The sequence below is a fragment of the Nyctereutes procyonoides genome, unplaced genomic scaffold (genome assembly GCF_905146905.1).
Source record: "Nyctereutes procyonoides isolate TBG_1078 unplaced genomic scaffold, NYPRO_anot_genome, whole genome shotgun sequence".
In the NCBI taxonomy this organism is placed as follows: domain Eukaryota; kingdom Metazoa; phylum Chordata; class Mammalia; order Carnivora; family Canidae; genus Nyctereutes; species Nyctereutes procyonoides.
The window spans coordinates 26,590,735-26,614,927 of NW_026575040.1; the positions used below are offsets into that span (position 1 = coordinate 26,590,735).

At 41.2% G+C, this 24,193-nt stretch overlaps 1 protein-coding gene across 10 annotated transcripts in view; it reads right to left on the bottom strand.

Moving 5' to 3' along the window:
- The window catches only part of SEMA6D (semaphorin 6D), a 55,720-nt gene that overhangs the window by 17,026 nt on the left and 14,501 nt on the right, over window positions 1-24,193 (bottom strand). The gene's annotated exons all lie outside the window — the stretch shown is intronic.

Consider the following 24,193-nt stretch of genomic DNA (forward strand, 5'->3'; position numbering starts at 1 on the left):
ACAATTTAATAATTAAATAAATACAATCTTTAAAAAAGATCAAATGCAAAAGGATTATTTTTAGAATAATTTTTACAACTTGAGCCTATTTTTATCAAACCTAGAAAAGAAGGTAAGAAAAATACTGTCAATCCTACCATCCTAACGTAAAAACCATAATGATTTGGTTCTAGTCTTTTTGCCACATGCACATATTTTCAATGATGACAAGGTAACCTCTTATAATGTACCACTTCTCCTGCAGCAGAGTCTTCCTGTCTTACTTTTCTACCATTTTTCTTTCTTTCTTTTTTTTTTTTTTTTTTTTGCCATTTACACAGACCCTGGAAAGTTGAAGTAGTATAAAAACATGAAATGTTCCCATAAGAACAAAATTCTGCTATGACATCAATCCCAAACTTCATTCTCTGGATGAAAAGTCACTGGGTGTTTCTGCTAGGTGTCAGGGAAAAAAAATTAGGAATACCAATCAATTCTAAAGAAACTTAGAAGTATCTGTGTGAAAACAAGAGGCAGGCAGCTCTGTGAATCTCTCTCCACCATGACAGGTAAGTGAACGGTTCACATCATGAGGGCAGAATCTTGATGTCCCAGACAGCAGGACAGGGAGGGGCCCTCACCAGGAAGGGTGTCTTTCACATCTGTGATTCCAGCATTGAGGCTGAGGGTGAAATCACTGCTGACTCACTGGCAAACACCAAGTTGCCGGCTGAGCTATCATTTCCTATAATTCACGCATCTGACACTGCAGAAAGCAATTTCTCCTCATACCCTACCCCCACCCATCTCATCCTCTAAAAATAAAGCCCCACCACTAATTGCTTCCTGTCCCTGCATAAAGCTTTATTTTAAAAATTACTTTCAGATTTGCCATAGAAATTATAAATGGAAGTATTTACTGTAAAATATATACCAAAGTAAGACTGAGTTGGGAAGGGAAGGATATAGAAATTCCTGAGAGAAACAAACTAGGGAGATTTATTTGCATAGAAGCCCCTCAGACTATCTGGGTTTGACCTTATTTAAGGAAATATCTCAGAATTCCAGGGCTCGGTAAAATCATGAGACTAGTTATGCTGAAGAAGAACAAGTCAAGAGGCAGGACAAAATGCTGGAAAAGAATACAGACCTTGGGATTTGAAAAGTCTGGTTCAAACTTGCTTGTGCCATTTACTGACTCTGGGCTTAGGTGGGCTTAACCTCGCAAAGCCTCCGTTTCCTTAAGTGTAAGTTAGGAAAATTGCCATTACTACCTTAAAGGCTCTTCTGAGGATTAAAGGAGACAACCTATGTAAAACACCTAACATAGAAGAATCTGGCTCATAATAAATCGCTTGTAAATTTTAGTAGGTATTATTATGACTATTACTGTTACCTCCTATTGGGCAAAAATGACCCCAAAAGGGGAAAGAAATGCTCACTCTTTTATCTCGTACAACTATTTACAAACCACTTATGTTTGCCATCATCACAATGACAGGAGTGTTCTGAGAGGGTAAAGGTACAGTTTCAGACGGGGATGCTTCTGAGAAGGAGGGAACCACCTTCCTCATGCCTAAATGAGATTTCTCCTTCCAGCCAGAGAACAGGGGAAACTGAGTAAGTATATTTTGTCAGTTTTTGGTATTATATATAGGCATCTCCCACGTGTTTCCAATGTTAAAGCCTAAATATAATGAGGGAAGCTCTTGAAAGCAGTTCAGAGCCGCCAAGACAGCAAGGCTCTGAGTCGCAGAATCCTTGAGAAGGGAGGGTGCCAGGAAATGAGCTCCAGACTTAGCACTTGAGTTCATATTATGGGGTTTGCTGATTCTTTCTAAAGATTTATTTACTTGAGAGAGAGAGAGAGAGAGAGAGAGAGAGAGAGAGAGAAGTTGAGAGGGGGGAGGGGGAGAGGGATAGAATTTTCTAGCAGATTCCCCGCTGAGCATGGAACCCAATGTGGGGCTTGATCCCACCACCCTGTGATCATGACCTGAGCTGAAACCAAGAGGTGGATGCTTAACCAACTGATCCACCCGGGTGCCCCAGGATTTGCTGACTGTCAAACTACCTAAAGATGAGAGTATAGCTAGGTAGAAAAGCCAGATTTTTAGCAGTATCAAGTTTAGGGCCCACTCAAGAGTCCCAGTAAATATCTACAGGCTTTCTTTTGGACCTCTGAAGATCTATACACTAAGGAGAGGAGGCAACATGAGGTAGACCAAACTGCACAAAAATTCCAATGTGGTCTCCAAAAAACTAAGTTCTGGACTGAATAGATGTAATCTCTTCCCACTCCAGCTCCTTGAATAAAAGATAAGGTGAGTCCTCTCTAGAGGAAAATAGTATTATCTGGAGACTGTAATTTTTTAATACAAAATGCTTAATTTTTTAATTAAGTAATTTACAGCAGTTACTAGACTTTCCAGGAACTAAGACTAAGAGAGAAAGGAAGACAACAGAAATAGGCCCACATGTAACTCAGATATTAGTTATGGGATGTAGATTTAAAAAATAATTATTTTGTCCAAGAGAATATATGACAAGATGGAGAATTTCACCAGAAAACTGGACTCTATTAAAAAAGAATTAAATGGAAATTCTACAACAGAAAAAGCACCATCATTAAAGCATCTAAATAGATGTGTTTAGCAGCATATTTCTTGTAGCTGAAGAAAGGATTAATGAACTAGAAGATGGCTTAATAGAAACTATCAGACAGATACATGGAGAGCAAAGGTGTTGGGAAAAGCAGACGAGAGAGAAAGAGACACCTAGGATCTTAGGAAAACATCTAATGTCAAAGTGGCAGGAAGCGAAGACAGAGTAGATGGAAGCAACATTTGATGAGTCAATGGCTGCATTCTTTTTTAAAACTGGCCAAAAATCATAAATCTCACATTCAAGAAACAAGAACTTCTAAATACAAAGAAAAAAACACAAACACATCAAAGTCGAGATGCTGAACCAAAGACAAAAAAAGTGTTAAAAGCTAAAAGATATTATACCTTCAAAAAAGCAAGAATAATACTAACAGCTGACTTATCAATAGAAATGATGGAATCCAATAGACCATAGAATGACATTTTTACAGTCCTGAAAGAAAGTAAATTCTCAGGCTAGAGTTCTATTACTAGCACAAATATCCTTAAAAAATGAAGGCAAAATAAAGACGTTTTAGACCAACAAAAGCTGAGAGATTTATTGTTACCAAATCCTCCAGACTAAAAGAAATATTGAAATGGAGTTCTTTAAGTAGGATAATGTACAGGGTTGGTTAATAGAAATTCCTTTTATAGTTAGAGAATAGTGGTCAAATTTGAAATTAATAAATCCCAGATAAATAAATTGGTATAGAGTCTATGTCTCCCTGAAAATTTTATTAGTGCAAAGGAAAAGAGACTTCAGAAATGGAGTAGGCATACTTGAGCCCCAGCCCAAAGAACCCAGATAGATACCATGCTGATTTTATTTATTTTTTTATTTTTTAAAGATTTTATTTATTTATTCATGACACACACACACACACACACACACACACACACACAGAGTCAGAGACACAGGCAGAGGGAGAAGCAGGCTCCATGCAGGGAGCCTGATGTAGGACTTGATCCCGGGACCCCAGGATCATGCCTTGGGCTGAAGGCAGGCGCTAAACCACTGAGCCACCCAGACTGCCCACCATGCTGATTTTAAAGCTCTGCCCCGGCTATCTTCTGTAGATTCCACTTCTTGAAGAGGAGCTTTTCAGACTCACATACTGCATATACCTCGGGATCTGAAAGTGGAGTTGGTTCCTCCCACTTTCCCAATTATTCCTCCTCATCTGAGAACTTCATGCTCTTCAAAAAAACAAACAACAAACAAACAAAACAAAACAGAACAAAAACAACACCCCTCCCCCCCAAAATAAACCCAAAACCTTTCTATTTGGGGTTTTGCTTTTCCTCCTCCTATTCAGCTGATAACTTCCTAGTCACCTTTTCTAAGATAAACTTTTCAAAGACTTTAGTAGCCCTGGTCTATACTTCCACTCTGGCACTTGTCATCAGCTTTAGCTTCTTCATCTCAAAACTCATAAAGTCAAGCACTGCATGCTCGACTCTCAGTCTCTTGTCCTTCCATCTTTGTCTGGCCACTTTCACCCTGACTGCTCCTTCTCATCAGAGCCATCAGTCTCCCAACTGATCTTTCTTCTAATTAATTAGCCTTCCTCAATCTTGACATTATCACTTTATACATCTTAGATGTAACAGTCATTAGTCAATCATTTCAATAATACTTCAGCCTGTATTCTAGACTTCATCCTTTGTATCCTTATCAGACTTTCTTGAAAACTACTTACCTTAGATGAATTCAACCCTTCACCTTCTGCACCTGCCCCAGAGCAGCTGAACACCAGTGAAGACAACCACATCCTGGGACAATTGGGTAGTAACTTCACAGAATTCTTGGTCACTGACTACAAGCACCACTATGATCGGAGGGGATGCTATGTTTCTCTACCAGGTTTGCCCACTCCCCAAATGAATAAGTTTAAGCTTTCCTTATTCTCTTCAAAGCCCTCATCTGATCCTTCCTGCTCTACTACATTCTTTCCTGCTATCCCATAGCTACTTCACTAAGAAAACCAAAGCCATGAGATAGGAAATTCCTCAATCCCCCATCCCCTTCCCATTACCAGTGAGATCCACTGGCTGCATCCTCATCTAGCTTTTCTTCCTCCTGTCCTGTTTTAAGAGGAGTTTTCACTCCCCAAGTCCTCTCTATGTTCTTTAAACCCAAACATTTCTGTCTTTCCTGGAATAGAAAAAGCATGGATTATGTTTTTCTCTTTCTGGTAGAGTCTCTAACTTTTTATTGACTAAATACTATCCTTCAGCACTTAACTTGTTTAAGCTTCTCTCATCTCAAAAAAAAAAAAAAAAAAAAAAAGTAAAAAGCTCCTGTGACCCCAGATCCTTCTCCAGCCACCACGTGCTTTTCTTTCCATTCAGATGCTTAAAGTTCTGTATTCTCACTGTTATCATTTCCTCACCTCCCACTCATTCTTCTACTTCCTCTGTTCTAGCTCGTCTCTCAATAACACCTTTCAGTAAAGACATGAGGACCTCCAGGTAGCTAAATGCAATGGATGCTTCCAGCCCTGTCTCATATGATTGCCCAGTAGCTTTAGACACAGTTGACTGTTCACAGCTCATTAAAATACCACCATTCCCTGCCTTCCCTTATACCATATTCTTCTGACCTCTTACTTATTCTGTCCCTTGTTTGTCTCTCAAACGTGTCTAAATGCAGTAAAGCATTATCATTTCAGAATATAAATCGTATCATATAGTATCACAATCTCCCAGTAACTTTCTATTGCTCTTTGGAGAAAGCCCTGGTGTTCATAATGGGGCCATTAAGATTTTCCGTGTTCTGAGTCCTGTCTCCATCTACCGTCTTATTTGAGCCTGTCTCCTTTATACATGCTTCTACCATGCTGGCCCTGTGTCTGGCCAAGGACTGTGTCATTCAACCTACTTCCATCAAGCCTTTGTTCCTATTTAGACTCTGGATGTCCCTTCTTGTTTCCCATCCTTGGCCTAGTTAAGTCTTCCTAATTTTTTTAGAGCCTAGGGAAGATCCTTCTCAGTGCTTTGGGATAAGCATGTCTCACAGTTGTCTATACTTGAGACAACCGTGAATGAACAGCAAATGAAGGAAGAAACAAAACTAATCATGTGCCCTGAATCACCACAATCACCACAAGTCCTGCTGAATCTCTCAGGGCAAGATTAGCATTTCAGACTCCTGTCTAATCTAGATTTATTTAATACTGTTAAATAAACAAACAACGACTATAAAAAAGGGCAGCAGACCCAGGGAACCCCAAATAGAATTAGTTGAGTATGCTGTGAACTAAAGGAAAGAATAGGGGTGGAACCAGTGCTGTAGCTTAAGGGGCACCATTCATTCTATAGTCTATTACATTACAGGGGGCAATGTTTACTTTGTAGTCCATGAGAATGATGGCCCCTGGAGTTACAGGTCTGCCACCTAACAAGCCCACAGAACGGAGTGGAAAGGGAGCAATGGTTTTTAGGTAGATTGAAAAAACAGCAGAGAGAAGCAAATTAATTGTCATTTTTTGGAACCTACCAAGACTAAGAAGGTTGTAATTGAAGATCAATTACAAAAAGGTTATGTTTTAATAGCATTAATATGTCTGGATTCTAGGCAGTGTGTTCTGTGTAGGGCTGTAGATTTTAATAAGTGCTCAACATCAGTATTTAATCAGAGTGATATGATAACCAGGCTGACAACATAGCCTTTTAAGTGTAAGAAGGTGAGAGGAAGAGATGATATACCACTACTAGTATCAGAAGACCCTTAAGCAGAGCTGAGGTGGGTATTCTGGGCCCTTCTGAGGAGCTACCATGGGTTCCTCCCTGCATCAAGCTCATCAGTGACTCCTGACTGATGGAATCTCTTGGAATAGCACCAACTGTCTTGTTTAAGGAATCTCTACTGCTATGTCACCCCCCCCCCCCAACCTCTCCTGCACATGGCCTTGGAAACCAGGTGCCATGTAAGAACAAATACATCCTCTCTTACTCTGGGTCAGGAAGAGGTGGCTGAAAGGCCCTTGAATCTGAGACCCTTCTGCCCTCTGGGAACTTGGGTGCCCAGGTAAGAGGAAGAGGCTTCAAAAGCATTGTCATGTTAATGACATTTTATAATCAACCACCTAAAACACTGCCCCATGGCTTGTTGAGGAAATAGCAAGTCATCTCTCTGACTCACCTTCCACAAGGCTGAATTTCTGCGGACACATCAGAATCTGGAAGGATATGCATCTTCAAGGAGTAGGGAAGAACCCTTGTGGGGACCTGGGGACTTGGAACAAAGGATATATCGGGGATTCTCCTCCCACTGACACTGGCAGCAGGAGAGGAGAGGGAACAGGAAGCGGGAGATTTTGGATCACAGACTTGCTGCGTGATCATGGACAAGTCTCTGGATTGAGTTTCCTTGTGTAATAAAAGGGGGTTGGGGACTGGAAGTGTAGGAACACTTCTTTCCCTACGAGTCTATGATCTTCTGAGGGCAGGATGAGAGTTAACTGTTTCTCCTCCCTACTCAAATAAACATCCCCATTGTCCACAGGTTCTTTCCCCTCAATATGTGAGCATCTCAAATGACTCCAATCACAGACACACAGTATTTCCCCTAATCCTGAGGGAGCCTCTGCTGTCTCCCTCTCTCTCACCTCCTCTACCAAGTTTCCCTCAAGAGAAGTCGGAGCCCATTGTCTCCATTTTCTCACTTTTTATTAAATTTTTAACCCAAGTCAGTCTAACTTCAATTCTTGCCCATCAACCACTGAATTATCAAACCGAACTCAACTCTCATCCTAAACCATCTTTCATCTCCCCAAGGTATTTAATCATGCTGGTCCTCCTCTCAGCTCTTGAATGTCACTTCTGGCTTTCAGTAGTTACCTCCTTACTTGTCCAGCTACTCCTTTTCAGCAAACTTCTCCAGCTTGTCCCAACATACTCACTCTTTGATGTGATTCTTCAGGGTTCCCCTTGGCTCTTTGGAGATTCACCCACACTACACCCACCCTTGACACTACCATCACTTAATTGATGAATGCCAAATCCACGTGTCTAGCACATTTCTCAGCTGTGGAGCCAGCTGTCCAATTCTCCATCAGATATTTTGACCTCAGTTAAATACAAGCACTTTAAACTCAGAAGGTGCAAACCTGAACTTCATACACTTTGCCTTAACTTGTCCTCTTGCTAAATTCCCTATAGAGCACAGGCTCTGGGTTTAAGTGCTTGGGTTCTTCTTCTTCTTCTTTTTTTTTTTTTAATATTTTATTTATTTATTCATGAGAGACACAGAGAGAGAGAGGCAGAGACATAGGCAGAGGGAGAAGCAGGCTCCATGCAGGGAGCCTGATGCAGGACTCGACCCCAGGTCTCCAGGATCACACCCTGGGCTGAAGGTGGCGCTAAATCACAGAGCCACCCAGGCTGCCCTAGCGCCTGGGTTCTAATTCACACACTATCACTTACTAACCATGTGACCTTGGATATAATACTTCATCTCTCAAAGTCACAATTTTTCTCGCCTAGAATGAGGATAATTGCAGCACTTACATCATTACAATGATTCAGTAAAATGATGTATGCAACACATATAGCCAAACCCCTTGCAACCGGTAAGGATCCAATAGTTACAGCTACTATTATTATTGTTGTCATTATTGATATTTTTAATAACCTACTCAGTCACTTAAGCCTTAAACCTGAGAGTCATCCTAGATCTCTCCCTCTCTCTCATCTTCTCCAATCTGTTAGCACGCACTATTGATTCTTCCCTTTATTGTTCTAGAATACACTCTTAACTGGTTTTTGCTTTCCTACACTTAAGTTCATTCTCCAAAAGTCACTAGATTGATCTTTCCAAAGCGCAAACAGTATCATGTTACTTTCTTGTCTAAAAACAACTTAATGTCCTAAAGGCTTGTATGGTAAAATCCAAATTCGTTTTCGAGATTTACAAGTTCACCACAATCTGATTCTCACCAGCTTCTGTTTCACCTACCAATACGTCCCTACCTTGATCTCAAAGCAGTGTCTCCTGTGAATGATTCTGTCTACTTCCCAACTCAGAATGTCCCTGGTTTTGCCTTTTTCCTATTCCTCCTTTCAATCCCAAATTCCTCGCCTTTGGCCACACTACTCTCCTAAGGATGCCTAATCATAGTCACTACGACATAAACACTTCTATTACAGAACTTAGATAATAGTACTTAGTTGTTTTCACCTCTTCTCTATTAAACTAGGATGCTGGAAATAGAGAGTAGATCTTAGTCATCCTCTATCCCAGCATCAAGCACAGGTCCTGTCACCTAGGAGGTCTTCAGTCATTATTTAATGAATCTAGGAAGAGGTAGATATACAAACGAGGTTGTACATGTAACAGGACTTAGCTACGGCGCAAGTACCACAAGAACATGTCTATACCATTGCCTCAAACACCTACAGTCTCAAGTCTACAATTGTTCTCCAATGCCATTGGCATACAACACTCATTAGCCCCCAATCCATGAGTTTCCAGGTGCTACAAAACCAAGAGGTTCTTCACAAATGGCAATAGATGCCTCTCTTCACACTTACCCATCATTAACAAATTGCTCTTTGATCCAGGAGTGATGGTCAATACGGCCCAAAGGAGTAAGTGATTTCTGTCACCCCCTCAACTGGAATTCCTATTCATTTTGCAGCTTTCCCAGAACAAAGGAAAGGAAAGTAGAGCTGTTCCTGAGATTAAAGAATAGGGTATATGGGACTGGCAGGAAGCCTACTTGACTCCTCACTACACAACAACAACAACAACAACAACAACAACAAATAAAAATCAGACAGCCATTAGGCAGAGATCCTGCAATGGGTAATTCTTTTCTTTGGCTGATAGCCTTTTTTGCCAGTTAAAAGTAAGTAGTGCTAAAGCATAAGTAAGCCAGAAATCAGCACAAATACTTTTCTAAGATCTCTCCTTTGGGCTAGATTCTGAAAGGAGAAAACAGGAAGGTGGCAGTAGATGGCACAGGAGGGAGGCACAGGCATGCTGCAGGGTAAGGAAGCCTTATGTGTTCTTTATTAATGCCTTTATAATCGATGTCTTCCCCAAAGTCGGGCCAGTTTTGTTTATTTTAATTTCATTTGACATGTATGAGGAAAGCTGGCTATTTTTAAAGTTTTCTGAAAATTAAAGCAGTTCTTACGTAAGATTATTTTAAAGCAAAGCGCACCAATATCTCCATCAGTAATGCTTCTGGTCAAATATTAATAATTCAAAAAAGAATTGAACTTAAAAGGAATTGAGCAGGAAGAGACATAAGACAGACTCTAACCTGTCTTTGCCAAATCCTAAGCAAATCAGAAACAGGGGTCTCAGAATCTGACCCCTGATAAGAACCATGGCTCCGGGAAGCAAAATTCTAGTGACAACTTGTCTGCGTGGTTTGCTGGTCCGCCCTAACTCAAATTGGGTAACTTTTTAAAGGTAGATTGTCCTAGAAACAACCCTGATTTAACGTGAAAATAACCCCAGAAACTAATGAGTGGATAAGTCCTGTATCTAAGCCGAGAGGATCCGCTATCCAGGCAGATGAGAAACACATCAACTTCTTAAGAGATCAAGATGAGGACTAGCTTTGTGAAAATACAAAACCTAGGGACCTTCTAAGATTGAGAAAGAAAAAAAAAATTAGATAGCAGAAGATTGCTGTGACAGATACTAACACAACAGTGTGTTCTTTTTTCGGGGAGGACTGTAGGGCTTTCAAGCCTAACTTGGTGACAAGAGAAATTAAAAGCCTTTTCTTTTGTTATCTCCTCCATACACAGAGTCCCAGCTCGGACCTGGGTGCTCCCTGAGGGCCTCCAGGAAAGGAACCATTCTAGACAAAAGAAGAGCTCAGGGTTCCAAGAGACGACTGAGATGCCAAAGGACCCAGCCTGTCTTTGGAACGTTGGCTTATTTTACCAGATGACCTGCTGGGGCTGCCATATGGCCTGCGCATGACATTCTGTTCAGGATAATAGGGCCTGGGTCCATGCCTGGCTCTGCTCTCGGCTGGGATGACAGAAGTAGAGCATGTTTTTTCTGATTCTGCTGACTTGTTTGATACCATCACTATGGAGTCTTAGCTTTTAACATCCTCCATGGCACCTTTTTCAGGTTTTCAAAAATATGAACATTACCCAGGCAAGGAAAGACTACTAAGGATGAGCTGCTGCTACTATTCCTGGAAGAGAAGAAGCAGATAAATGAAGGAATTTATCTGCTTCTTCTCTTCCAGGAATAGTTGTGATCCAAGAGTGGTAAAGCCAGTGCAGAACCTAGATGTCACAAGAGTCCAGTGATCTATGTCCACCATCACCACCAACAACAATAGCAATCGCTCTATGTTAAGGAGTTCGCATCTTCATGTTTTATATGCTGCAAACCGCCTCACCAGGGACCTCCAGGCGATGTCATGACTTAAAATGGTACTCAAGGGTTTACAGGAGGGTTAAACTTTAACAACCCAGAGAAAGAGATATTTTTTTTTTACATTTTAAAAATCAAAAATCCCTGGTTCAAGTCCTATGATTCTGAGCTGCCAAAAACACAGCCTTTGAATTTGCCTTCTGTATCTGTAATGGTTGCTTGTCTGTGGCAGATGTGGAGATGGATTATAATGGTTCAGAAGGACGTAAGGCATCACCATTATCCACATTCCATTAGAAAATTCACTTCCACTTATTTTTTAAAATGCCTTTCCCTGGTGAAGAGTGCAGGGCCTCTGTACTATCGTTGCAACTTCCTGTGAGGTTATAATTATTTCAAAATAATTTTTAAAAAAGTTTGTCCTACTGATCAAAATGAGAGCCCTGGTGAGTTATGTTAGGCTCAAAAGTCCTGGATTAAAAAAGAAGGTGTAAGCAAGAGTGAGAATGAATGGCTAGAGTGAATTTCCTTTTTTTTTTTTTTCCCTTAAAGATTTATTTATTTGAGAGAGAGAGAGAGAATGTGCACAAGTAGATGGAGTGACAGGCAGAGAAAAAAGGAGAAGCAGGCTCCCTGCTAAGCAGAGAGCCTGATACGGGGCTGGATCCCTGGATCCCAGGATCCCAGGATCCCAGGACAACGACCTGAGCCACCCAGGCGCCCCTGGCCCGAGTGAATTTCATGGCTGGCAAAACCTCTGGGAGGGCCCAGCCGGGGTCTGACTTCTCTTACCTGAGACTCACCTGTAGACCTCTGTCTGCACTCTGCATCCGATCTATGAGTTTTTGAAACATCTAGGTCCACAGAGGCAAACTGGAAGGGTAGGTCAATCATGCCACTTCCTGATTCTTACTAAGTCAACTCAACACCCAGAGGGTATGAGAAAAGCAGGGCCTTTTCTTCTACGAAGGGTAGGGCCTGCCTGAAGTGCCAGGCAAAGCAGCACCAGGATGGAGAATCTGGACCCTGGAGCCACAATGTCCACGTAGGAGTCCCAGCTTTGCCACTTAACTAGCCGTTTGCTCTTGAGCCACGAGGTTAACTACCCTCTGCACCTGAGTTTCTCTGTAAACCAGGAACAGAAAGCTGCTAGCAGCCTTCTCACAGAGTCGCTCTGAGGATTGAATGAGTTATTAAGAGAGCGTACAGAATTCATGATCGGGTGAGTAGCAGGAACATTGTGCAAGGCTAAAGGCACAACCTTGGAGGAAGGGTTGTGTGCTTCTAGAGCTAGTGCTGGAGAGAATTACGCTTCACACGTTATATTACCCTTATCTACATTTATTCTTGCCTCACCATATGAATCACTTCAGGGGGTACTAAGCTTACCCCCCCCCACGCCCCCGACATCAAACACACCTGGAGACACCAGGGAGTTAAGAAATCTGGATTCTACCTCTGATTCAGCTTCAGCTAGCTGGGAGGCCATGAGAAAGCCAATGCACCTCCCCTGGCTTCGGTTTCCTCCTCTGTATCATGAGAGAGTTGGGCTAGAATGTCCGTGATCTCAAAGGCCTCCTTCAAGTCATTAGAGTTTATGATTCTGAACGTGGTGTCTGGTTTGAGAGAGGCTCTTTACCAAAAGCAAAACAATTCTTAATTCACACTTCTGAATTTTTCCTATAGCATTGATGTTGCCTAGGATACAAAGTGCAAGTACTCCCTCTGAACTCTAAGACTGAGGAGCGCTGTGATCGCTGCCTCTGATCCCGAACACCAAACCACAAACGGGCTTTCCAGTATGAACTGATGTGTTGAACGCAGAATGAGGCTCCACTGGCACTTATGGATGTGGATCTGGCATTCTTTTTTTTTTTTTTTTTTTAGATTTTATTTATTTATTTATTCATGAAAGACACTGAGAGAGGAAGGCAGAGACATAGGCAGAGAGAGAAGCAGGCTCCAGGCAGGGAGCCCAGCCGGATGTGGGACTCGATCCTGGGACTGCGGATCACGCCCTGAGCCAGGGGCAGGTGCTCAACCGCTGAGCCCCCCAGGCGTCCTCGGATCTGGCATTCTGGTGGACTCCCAGATGAATGGCAGAGGGTCCATTTTCCCCCCTCCCAATCGAGTAGCTTTGGGAAATGCTAGCTTTAAGTGCTGCCTCTAGCTTCCCTGGATCTGGAGATCAGATGGAGCAAACCCTCCCACCAGTAAACAGATCACTTTCAATTTCTTCTTTACATTTTATTATATGCTTGTTGGAAGCTCAGTTCACATACACCCGGGACCTCTGGGTTTCTTCATCTCTCTCCGTTCCCACATGTACTCTGTAGCTGACAGAGGTATTCCATGCACTTCTGTGTATGAGAGCAGCCCCCAGCTCGCAGGGATATTCATACTATACCAGGGGCTGGGCAATGAGCTTTTTCCCTTTTATAGTGTTTTATGCTTTTAAGGCAAACATGCCTTATCTATTTTGGTCCTTAAAGGTTTAGGACAGAAATAATTATCTCTACTGAATTTCTCATCAGCTTCATGAGGACAAAAGTTACTACTATTCTCGACTTTATCTTTTTTTTTTAAGGGGGGGTTGGGAGGGGCAGAGGGAAAGGGAGAGAATCTCAAGCAGACTCCCCACTGAGCATGGACCCACCCCCCCGCCCTGATGTGGGACTTGATATCACAACTCTGAGATCATGACCTGAGCTGAAACCAAGAGTCAGATGCCTAACCAACTGAGCCATCCAGGCACCCCTCTGGACTTTATCTTTACAACTACCATGGTATCTGGTAGCAGATACTTACTTTGAGAATATTTGCTGAGTTAGTGAATGGATCTCTACTTACAAATGAGAAGTTAAAGAACTGCTTGAGGTAAGGCTGTGAAAAAGAGGCTTCTGGATCATCTATCTCCAGGTCTGCTGCTGTTTCCAATACCTCAACAGCTAATCTCGGAGAAGCTCAAGATGGATTTGCATAGACAAAAATAAAACCTATGTTCCACGGCAACATTTGGCAGTGACCTTACAAATACAAGGCCTAAGAGAGACCGGGGGCAGCATTTGGATGATGATGCTTCTCTTAGCACCCACATTTTGAGTGTATGGATTCACCTACTTCTCAAAACAAATCTGCTTCTCCTCTCTGCCTTTGTCTGTGCTGTGCCTACCTCCTGGAATGTTGTTTTTTTTTTTTTTTTTTTTGAATGTCCTTCTTGTCCTTTTCCTTCCTTGATATGGTTAACTTTTAATCAGAAATCACGCCCCACCAAGAACTTCTCTCTTTCCTCACCTCTGCCACCGAAATCTGAGCTCACCTTTGTCAGAGCACATACCACACAGTATTCTATCTCTTCATTTTCTCAACTTCCTTTCTCTTCCCCAGCCCCACACTATAAGTTGAGTACAGGGACTGTCTTTTTAGGAATAAATTCCTAAAAAGTGGTTGGTATACAGGTAATAGTTGTTTGTTGAATGGATTGTTGTGTGCAACCCTGTATCTTATCAAGAGGGAAAAAAAAGTTGAAAAATATCCTAAGAGCACTTTTCCCACTGATGATGAACCAGTAGCAATAGGTTATCCATATGTACCAGTAATGAATACAGGCCGACGTGAAATCATGCTGTGGCACGTGTGGAAGGCATTCTCCCTTGTGGCTGCTGATGCAACCATAGTAAGACATGGGCTTCTGTTAATGTTGCAATTGTAGGGATAGATGCACAGAAGTTACACTGCCCCAGTGTTATTGTCTGACCCATTTCCTACAATGACCAGGGCCTTGGACCTGGGGCCCTGGATTCAATCCCAGCCAAAGGAAGTGGAAGTACCCTGGGAAGGTATAAAAAAAAGAGTGTTGCTGCACACATGCAGACAGGCTGAATTTCATGGAAAAAAGATTGAAGGGAATTAGCCTAATTAGCTTTGGAGGGAAAAATGTGGTTGGATTTCCTTTTCACCACTTACCCTTATTACAGGCTTGCAACTCCTTGGTAAAAAAGCAGTATAAAACTAGGGAAGGTAGAGGGTTTGGGGTCTATTGTACAAAGGATACAGGGACAAAGTGTTATTCTCATTATTCTTATAATAAAAAGAAGTAAAAAAAAAAACTCTATAAAGAACTTTACCAGGACTTGGGGGAAAGAAAACAAAAGGGACTTCTAGATGTTCTTCCTAGGTTGTGTCTATTCCAAGCTGAGGAGAGAGGGAAGGCTGCCTCTTTCATGTTGCACACACTGAAGGTTCCAGAGAGTCTTCAGTGTAGTGGGAAGTCAAGTAGAGGCGCCCATGAACACAGGCACAGTGCTCACCCCATGGGGGTGGGGACACTGCTCTCAGAGGCACTCTAATCAAAAGTTCCCAGGCCCTAAGCTCCATCTCAGGGGAGTCGCTAACACCTTCTCTGCTTCCTGTGTCTCTCTGCAGCACCCCACTTTTCCAAGGCATAGGAGGAAAGACAGAGCACTGTGGAGCATCTGGGGGCTGGGCAGCAGGGCTCCACAGCCTCTGTGGACTCGCGTGGCCTCCCACGCTCTCGAGCCAGGCCTGTTGCCTCTTCTGAGGTGAGATCCGGGAGCACTGCTGCTGACTGCCTTGCCACGGTTTTTTAAAGGGACAAGTGAGAAAATGGAAGTAAAAATACTTTGTCAATCGTAAAGGTGCTATACAAGTGTGAACAAGTAGTATTATCATCAGTGCTTTATTTAGTTGCAGTTTGCATGAGCACGATACACTGACATCGCTTATGCTTTTGCTCAAATACATATCAATATTCCTCATTCCACAGATGTGGCTGCTCCACGACTTGCCAGCCTGCTGGGCCTCCTGCCCTTTGCTCCTGCTGTTCTCTGAACCTGGAAGGTCTTCTGAGTGAGGCTGCTCTGAATGGCAAGTTCTCAATCGTCCCTGATGGCCCATCACCAGCTTGGGCCCTCTTCTCTTTCTCTCTCGGGTTTCCTTTCACAACACCCCGTCCATTTCAAGTAGGGATTTGCCATGGTGGGTAGCACTGGCCACCTGCTTGCTTGCCTTTCTGATTAGACTGTGACTTCCTGGAAGACAGGATCTATGACTCATTAGTGGAAACGCGCTCACAGGCCGGTACATGATGTTTCCCGCGTCTGCTCCACTAATGTTGATAACATACTCATTTGGTTTACATGCGACACACCTGGAGTTCTGTGGAATCTGCACATGCTGGAGGCTGGAGAAGTAGAGGTGATAATGATCATGACGAGCCACGGACGAATGCTGAGGAGGCATGAGGCACTGTGCTAAGTACTCCCTAGGATGCTAGTGCTATTTTATTTTACCAAATTTGCAGATGAGCAAATAAAAGAGGCAATCTGCCTTCAGTCTCCAAACTAAAGAGCAGGGCTTAAGTCAGTTTGACTCCAATGTCTGTGGTCTAAATCACTTCACCAGAAAAAGATAATGCAGAAGAAATGGAAAAGAGAGGAGAAAAGAGGGATTTGTCATTTACAAAGGAAAGAACATCCTATTTTTAGCTTGACTTTATTATTGATGTTTTAAGAGATAAATAGCACTATTTCCCTTACATCCTTTCTTTTAGTCTAAAGACCCAGGAAGTAATGGAAGCAGACAAATAAAGTTTCTATGAAACAATAAAATAATAAGAGAGGACTTTGATACAGAAGAGAGCCAAGATCCTGCCCCCCGTAAGTCTTGGGAATTGGCTTCTACCCTTTGCTCCTATCTCCACCCTTGAAATGGTCAGAGACCTCTTCCCTACCATCCTTGACACAACAGCAAAGTCTTTAAATTGTTTCCAGGGATGACAGGGCAGGGGTGCAGCAGGGACCCACCCCCAGGGCCAGGGAATCTCCTTGTTCAGATGCTCCTGTGTAGACACAAATTAGTGTGGAAGGCCTGACAGGCTTGTTCCCCAGTCCTTCAAAGCTAAAGAAAGGCTCGCTTGATAACCCTTTCCATTAAATGTCTGGCAGGCCAGAAAGAGTAGATGTGAGGTAGGTCTCCATCTCTAGAAAGCTTGTCTACTTTTTTTTTTTTTTTACTTCCTGTCTTCAAGGACCAATAAAAGAACAGCAAAGAGGAAGTTCTCACCTACACCCCATCTCAGCCCCATTAAATGAGGGGATAAAGGCTGTCATTGTGTGGAACTCAAGGAAAGAGCAATGGGATCATGGTCCATCTTCTTACTGCTCCTGAGAATAAACACCCTCAAACAATTCAATGAGGAAACAAGCTTTCAGAATATTCTGGCTCCACTACCCACTGGCTGTATGATCTTGGAAAAATTACCTCACCCTGTATCTGTAAAAAATAAAATATAATGCCACCTGTCTTAAAGGACTGATCTGAGGGTTATGGGCTTAATATACAGAAAACCTTTAAAACTGTGCCTGGTGAATAAGTGCAGTAAGTATTAGCTGTTAGTATGGTTATTGCTGTTAGTATTATTATTAGCATCACTCTGTTATCCCTCTGCTTTGTCCCCTGCCCTATGATAATCTAACCTTTTCTGAGATAAACTCTAGATTATAGTTCCAAATTCTCTCTTGTAATATTCTTTGGAAGAAGGGACAAAGAAACTGACTTCAAATCATTTCCCTTTTCAGGGCACTAGTAATAGAAATACCTAAGTCAACCACTCAGCAATAATGCAGGATTTTCATAAAGATGGCTTTTGGCACGTTAGAAGTTAAGCATTTGCCAGTATAAATGCACCAAATATACTTAATGTCATTATTAGATGCATCACACGTTCAAACTCATCTCCAATATCTATCTTAAAAGAAAAGAGTCTTGACAACAAATGATTAATAGCAGAGGCCTAGCAGAGAACTGGCTTCCTGAAGAAGTCTGGATAATGGAAGGAATAGATTACCAGTGGCAGAAAAGTGTCCAAGAGACGCTGGACTGAATTATTTGAGAGAAAGGTAAATGAGGTCAATGGAAAACTCACTCGTGATACATTCTGGAAAGCAGAGGTAGAGGTTAGTGCTACAACACATCCCAGTCTGATATGATTCAAGTATCTAGATGTTCAGACTCTCAAAGGGCTAGAAATTCCATATAGCAATTTAAAAACAAGGTACCCAAATATTTTTATACTGTTCCCATTTAGAAGTGGACCTATATATCCTCCCCTTGCACCTAGGATGTAACTACTGGAATAATGGAATATGCTGGAAGTAATGTACCAGTTTCTGGCCCAGAATATAACAAATAGGCAGCTTCCACTTCCTGTTTCTTCAGATACTTGATTTTGAAGGAGCCACCATTGCATGAGGAAGCTCAAGCTGCTCATGGAGAAGGCTTTAGGAAGAGGTCCCTGTAGAGAGGAACTCAGGCCAGTCCTAGCTGAACTCTCTGCTCATGAGCAACACTGGCCCCCATGTGAGTGGGCCATCTCAGAACTGGATCCTACAGCTCCTGGCTGAGCCATCCTAGATAATACTATGTGGAGCAGAATGTCTGCCAAAATGTAGATTCGTGAATCAAATAAGTGATTTCTTAAAAAAATAAATGCTGTGTCCAATGTGGGGCTGGAACTCATGACCCCAAGATCAAGAGGAGCGTGCTCCTCTGACTGAGTGAGCCAGCCACCTTGATTGTTTTTGTTTTAAACATCTGGCTTTGACACGGTTTCTAATGCAGCTATATAACTTATATATTCCATGTTAAGGGAGGAATCCCTTCCTGGATCCTTTCTACGTATTCTTTCTATCATCAAATATTGTTTTCTTTGCCTTCTCCTCTTAAACCAGCCAAGGACTGAAATTAGCTGTCATATATATTGCAGAAGATATTGCTGGATCTATTGCAGAAACAGAGGGAGCTTTGGGTCAGAATGCAGATGCCATGACAATTCCCTAGGAGGAGTTTTCAGATTGTTTTTCTATGTGTCAGTATAAAACTTGTTCTAAGATATTTGGTACCAATGTCCCAAGATAATGTCTTCTTGTTACTTTTTGTAAGATTTTACTAATTTGAGAGAGAGAGAGAAACAGAGAGACAGAGTGAGCTTGAGCAGGGGCAGGGGCAGAGGGAGAGAATCTCAATCAGACTTCATGCTGAGCACAGAGCTTGACTTGGGGCTCAATCTCATGACCCTGAGATCATGACCTGAGCTGGAATCAAGAGTGGGACATTTTACCAACTGAGCCACCCAGCTGCCCCTTATTATGAGAAAAGCAAATTACATCAATGAGGTACAATCTCAAATTAGCTTCTTTTTTAAAGGATAATATTTAATGCTGGTGAACATGGGATGAGATCACTATATTTATTGTACATGGCAAGGTAACAGTACAACCACTTAGAAAACAATTTGATAATGTGCAATACACACATTCCCATCCACATACATTAACAATACTAACCTTTGATTCACTAATTTTACCACTAATGATTTATCCTACGCAAATAATCTAAAGTAAGAAGTTAAAAAAAGGAACCGTATCAGAGGAAGATACTCATTTTAGCCTGGTGTAAAAAATTGGAAGCAGGCTAAATTTCTACACATGGAGAAGAAATTAAAATAAAAGCATATTATGTCACCCTCGTGGAATATTATGTAACCATTAAGATGATAATAAGGAAAACTAGTAATCCTCAGCTTATGATGTAACACTAAATGGGGAAAAAAAATCCGAATATAAAACTGTCATTCTACTGACTACAAGTTTATTTAAGGTAGAGATACATATAAACACATATTAAAATTAAAAACACATATTTAAAATATTAAAAACAAGTTATTTTATATAATAGTTTACATTAGATTTTTTCTCCATAAAAAGAAAACTTTGTATTTTTTTAATATTTAAAGAAGTGGGATGGAGAGATGATCCATTAAAAAAATTAAAATTACCTTCCAACTCAATTAAGCAGAGAATTTTCTTGGTCAAGATGGTTGTGGTTGCCCTTCTGTGGAATGAAACCAAGAACTAATACTTGGAGCCCAAGAAAAATAACTTATTTTAGATGGTGACTTCCTAGTCAATAAGTATCTCTATCATTTTGTATCATATTTATATTCTGGATGTTTAGTAAGAGAAAAATGGAGGTAATTCAGAAATTGCAGTTAAATGAGCACATTATGTTTTTGGCTTTCTTTCTCTCCCCTTCCAACCTTCTACTCTTCCCTTCTTAGATGTTCAGAATATAAAGTGCTAAAATAAAACCAGCAACAACAGTTTCTATTTTTAGAGTGAACTTTAATCCAATTTTCACAAAAATCCATGACAATTCAAAATCACTGCTCTTCTCTTGGTGCTAGTAATACAGTGATTGTCTTTTGCATTAAAATGTAAGAATTACAGTCACATATGAGAAAGGAAACTTGGCTTAGACTTCTTTGTGGTCAAATGTATACCAGCTAAAGCAAATGGAAAGCTGATCGCAATTGTGTATTTGGATATTTAATGCCAACACCATTTTTACCCCAATGGCTCAAATATTGGCATTAAGGTCTCCTTTCTTGACTCTAAAAACAAGCTCAGGAGAGTGGAGGAGGAAGGCCTGGCCTATTCAAATCCCCAAATTCCACTTCCAGCCATGTGAGCAGAGTGGCAGGAAATAAGGATGCTCTGTCTGCCAGCTTTCTGTCCACTGCTCTAGTCATCACCCTCCTTCACCACGGTCCAAATAAGTGACAATCTACGCATTACATTAACTTTGATTTGAATGTGTAGAAAAACATTAAGTACATGTTTTTATAAACTAATTTCCAAGCAGAACTGTTTATATTCTACCTTAGACATTAAATGGCTGCTGGAACACTGAATCTATTTCAGAATTTGGTCACATTGAGCCATTTTTCTTAGTCATAAAATAAATACCACAGCAGATAAGGATAATTCTGTCCTGCCACTGGTTGTTAGAGCAACAAGAAGTCAGACTTGGGCTCTCTCTGCAGCCCTTTTCAAATCAGCCCATTCAATACTAATGCAAATGTAAACACATCATTCTGCCAACCATTGCAGCCGAAGGAATCTCTTGGGAGCTAAAATGTGAACTCCCCTCTGGTTCCAAGGCTTCTAGGCTAAGCACCCTAATGCCACAATAAAACAGGCAGAAGTCAAGATGTTCTCCACCAGGAGAAAATAAAGTTAAATAAGGTTGAATTAAATTAAAATAAATAAATAAATAAACAAACCTCTAAACTGGATAACTTTTAGGAGGCCCAAAGACAGGAAAGTAGAGAGAGAATAGTAGTGCTCTTGAAAGTAGAAAAATTACCACTCTCTTTCTTTCTCTCACATACAGACACAAACACCCTAAGCTATTCAAGTTGCTTAAAATAATCTACATTAACACCTCTTGATCAGGGTCAAAGTAAAAATTGCTTAATACTTAAGTGATGAAATCCATAGCACTAAGCATCAAGGCTTTGATCTTAATTGGCTCCTGCTACTGTGACTTACACTGGAGTTGTTTGTGGGCTTTTAACACTACAGACAGGCTCCCCGTCTCTTCGCTCAAACAGCATGCTTATAAAGTGGAGAGGCCCACTTGATGAGGCAAATGTTCAGGTGGGTGATTAGGGACACTTTGAGCATCAAATTTTCTTGTGATCTAAAACTTGCTAAAGTAGAAGGTGGCTTCAGGCAGAACTGAAGGTGTATCTAAAAATGATGGCTGCTGAATCTCAGTTAATTTAGAGGGTTTTTTTTTTCCTTTGAAATGTCTTTATTCATCGCAATTTGCCAATGACCTCAACTTGATAAAAATACATGAAATCTGTGCTTGCCGTGAAAAAGCTGTAAGTTTTAATACAGAATTTGCAACAGTGCTCTCAGAGGTGTCAGAATGCCTGAACCAGAAAAGATCTTGGTTCTCACACTGAGTGGATGCAGATTTAATGGTGGTACCTTATTTTTTTATACTTTGGAGATGCTGGGTCTCCGTAGATATCTGGGCCACTGTGGTACAGTGGTACCTTCCTCAAAGTTCATAGCGAGTGTAAGACTACGTGGAATACATCTTGAGCTGGCATTCACTTGGTGTCACATTGTGGAGTCTGTTTTTTTTTTTTTTTTAAGATTTTATTTATTCATTCATGAGAGACACGGGGGGGGGGGGGGGGGGAGAGGCAGAGACATAGGCAGAGGGAGAAGCAGGCTCTATGCAGGGAGCCCAATGTGGGACTCGATCCTGGGTCTCCAGGATCAGGCCCTGGACTGAAGGCGGCGCTAAACCCCTGAGCCACCCAGGCTGCCCTGTGGAGTCTGTTTTAATTGGTCACTGCCCATGCCAAAAGGCTGGCTAAATATTTCGATTATCACTTTGCAACATTCCAAACTTCTTGGATTATAAATTAGAAAATCCTCAAAGATACCAATATTTATATATTAGAATTTTAAGGTCTTAGATGTAGATTTCTTTTTAAGCGTGGCGGAGTACTGGAGTGAGTTAAGTCTCCTCCGAGATGTTAGCATAAAAATCTGTAGAGAGGAAAGGACAGATCCAAATGAAAAGGGCAGAATCATGCCAGTGCTCAATGTATTTGATTTTATGTTGTAAGACCACCAAATAGCATATAGGCCTAGTCTAGAGGTCAAAGGTTTCAAAACGAGCCCTGATTTCAACCTTTTTTTCTTTTGGTCCCATAATCCCCATTTCTTAATATCAAGTTTTGAGAGTGTGATCATTACAGTTATCATCCAAGTGCAGGCCTGGCATACTTTTATACTAGTATCTAGCCTACTGAAGTGTGAGGACTGCCAGCAGTGACCCTGAGGACATGTCTATTCCGCCTTAGTTTACAACTGAGAGAACCAACGCCCAGGGAAATTAAGTGGCTGGTTGAATATATGATGCAGTCGGAACTCAGACCCAGAGCCTGGGACTCTTTACAGTTCATGTCTGTCTACTCAAATCAATACAAAACAAATGCCATTGGTGAAAAGGAGCCATCAGGAGAGGCCAGTGCAAAAGGAAAAGGTCCTTATTAAAAAATTTTTAAGAATTTTAAGACAGCTACAGTGGAGCATTCTAGGCATGCTCACTAAGCATGCTAAGTGTCACTGCAGAGGTAACAGACCCAGAGAAATGACCTGGGTGCCATTATTTCATTACTTACTGGACTTTGACTCTTGGAAGGCAAGAAGAAAGGCTCTTTGAACACAGAAAATGCTCAAAAATTATCTGTCACATGGATAAGTGAATGAATGACTATATAAATGAGTGAAAGAATGCACCCAGGAAATTACTACTAAGATTCAGAGGCAGGTTGAGTTAATGTAGTAAGTCATCATGAATAAATACTTGGTCCATTATTTAAGTGTCACAATTCATAATCTGAATACACTGCACAACATAATAAACCTTCCCAGCCCCAACACAAATAAGTTGCCAGAACTATGTCCAGCATGTGAGTGGCAATGTGCACATATGGTAGCATTATTGTGCTATTAGTGCTCAAGAAATGCCAACCTCTTACCAGAACTGTTTTGTATTTTTTCTCTCTTTCTGCATTTAGAAGTAGCCATCCAGATATATTTTATGAAACCCATCCAAGTGCAAAATCAACAAGCCCTTCAGATATGAATATTTCATACATTCCCAGGCATCCTTGATTTAAAAACAATAGTAATAATAATAAAACTACTACAATTTATTGAATTTTTATTATGTCAGATATCATGCCAAGCGCTTTGAATATATTTCCTCCTGAAGAAGACCTCATAACATCTCAATGAGGTAGATATATTACCCTGATTTTCCAGTGAGGAAAACCAGGCCCTGAGAGGTTGAGTGGTAGAATCAGAATTTGACCTTAGGACTATTTGGATTCCTGGAGACTCACTATTCTTTGAAAGGAAAATAGTGCAAGTTGGACATACTGAGAATAGCAGAGCAGGAGCTATTGCTTGACTTGAAAGAATGAGACTTTTATTTGATAAGGCCTGAGTGAAGTTTCACTTTGGTGAACAGAAACGAAAATCTAGGTGGTTAATTTTCAGTTTACTACAAAGACCGATCAGTTATACAAAGACAGCTAAAGGAGGAGCCTCCTTGCCCACATTTTATGGGGCCTTAGGACTGATTTACTGCATTACTATACCAGGAAAAGAGGTTAACAGTACAACAGTACAGAGTAAAAGGTGGCTCAGAGCCAGGCTAAGATTTCCACTCAGGTGGTTTGCAGTATGTTTCATTAAAAGACAAGAGAAAGATTTTTTTTTAATAGTGCATAACTTTCCTCAGTAGATACAGATTTACA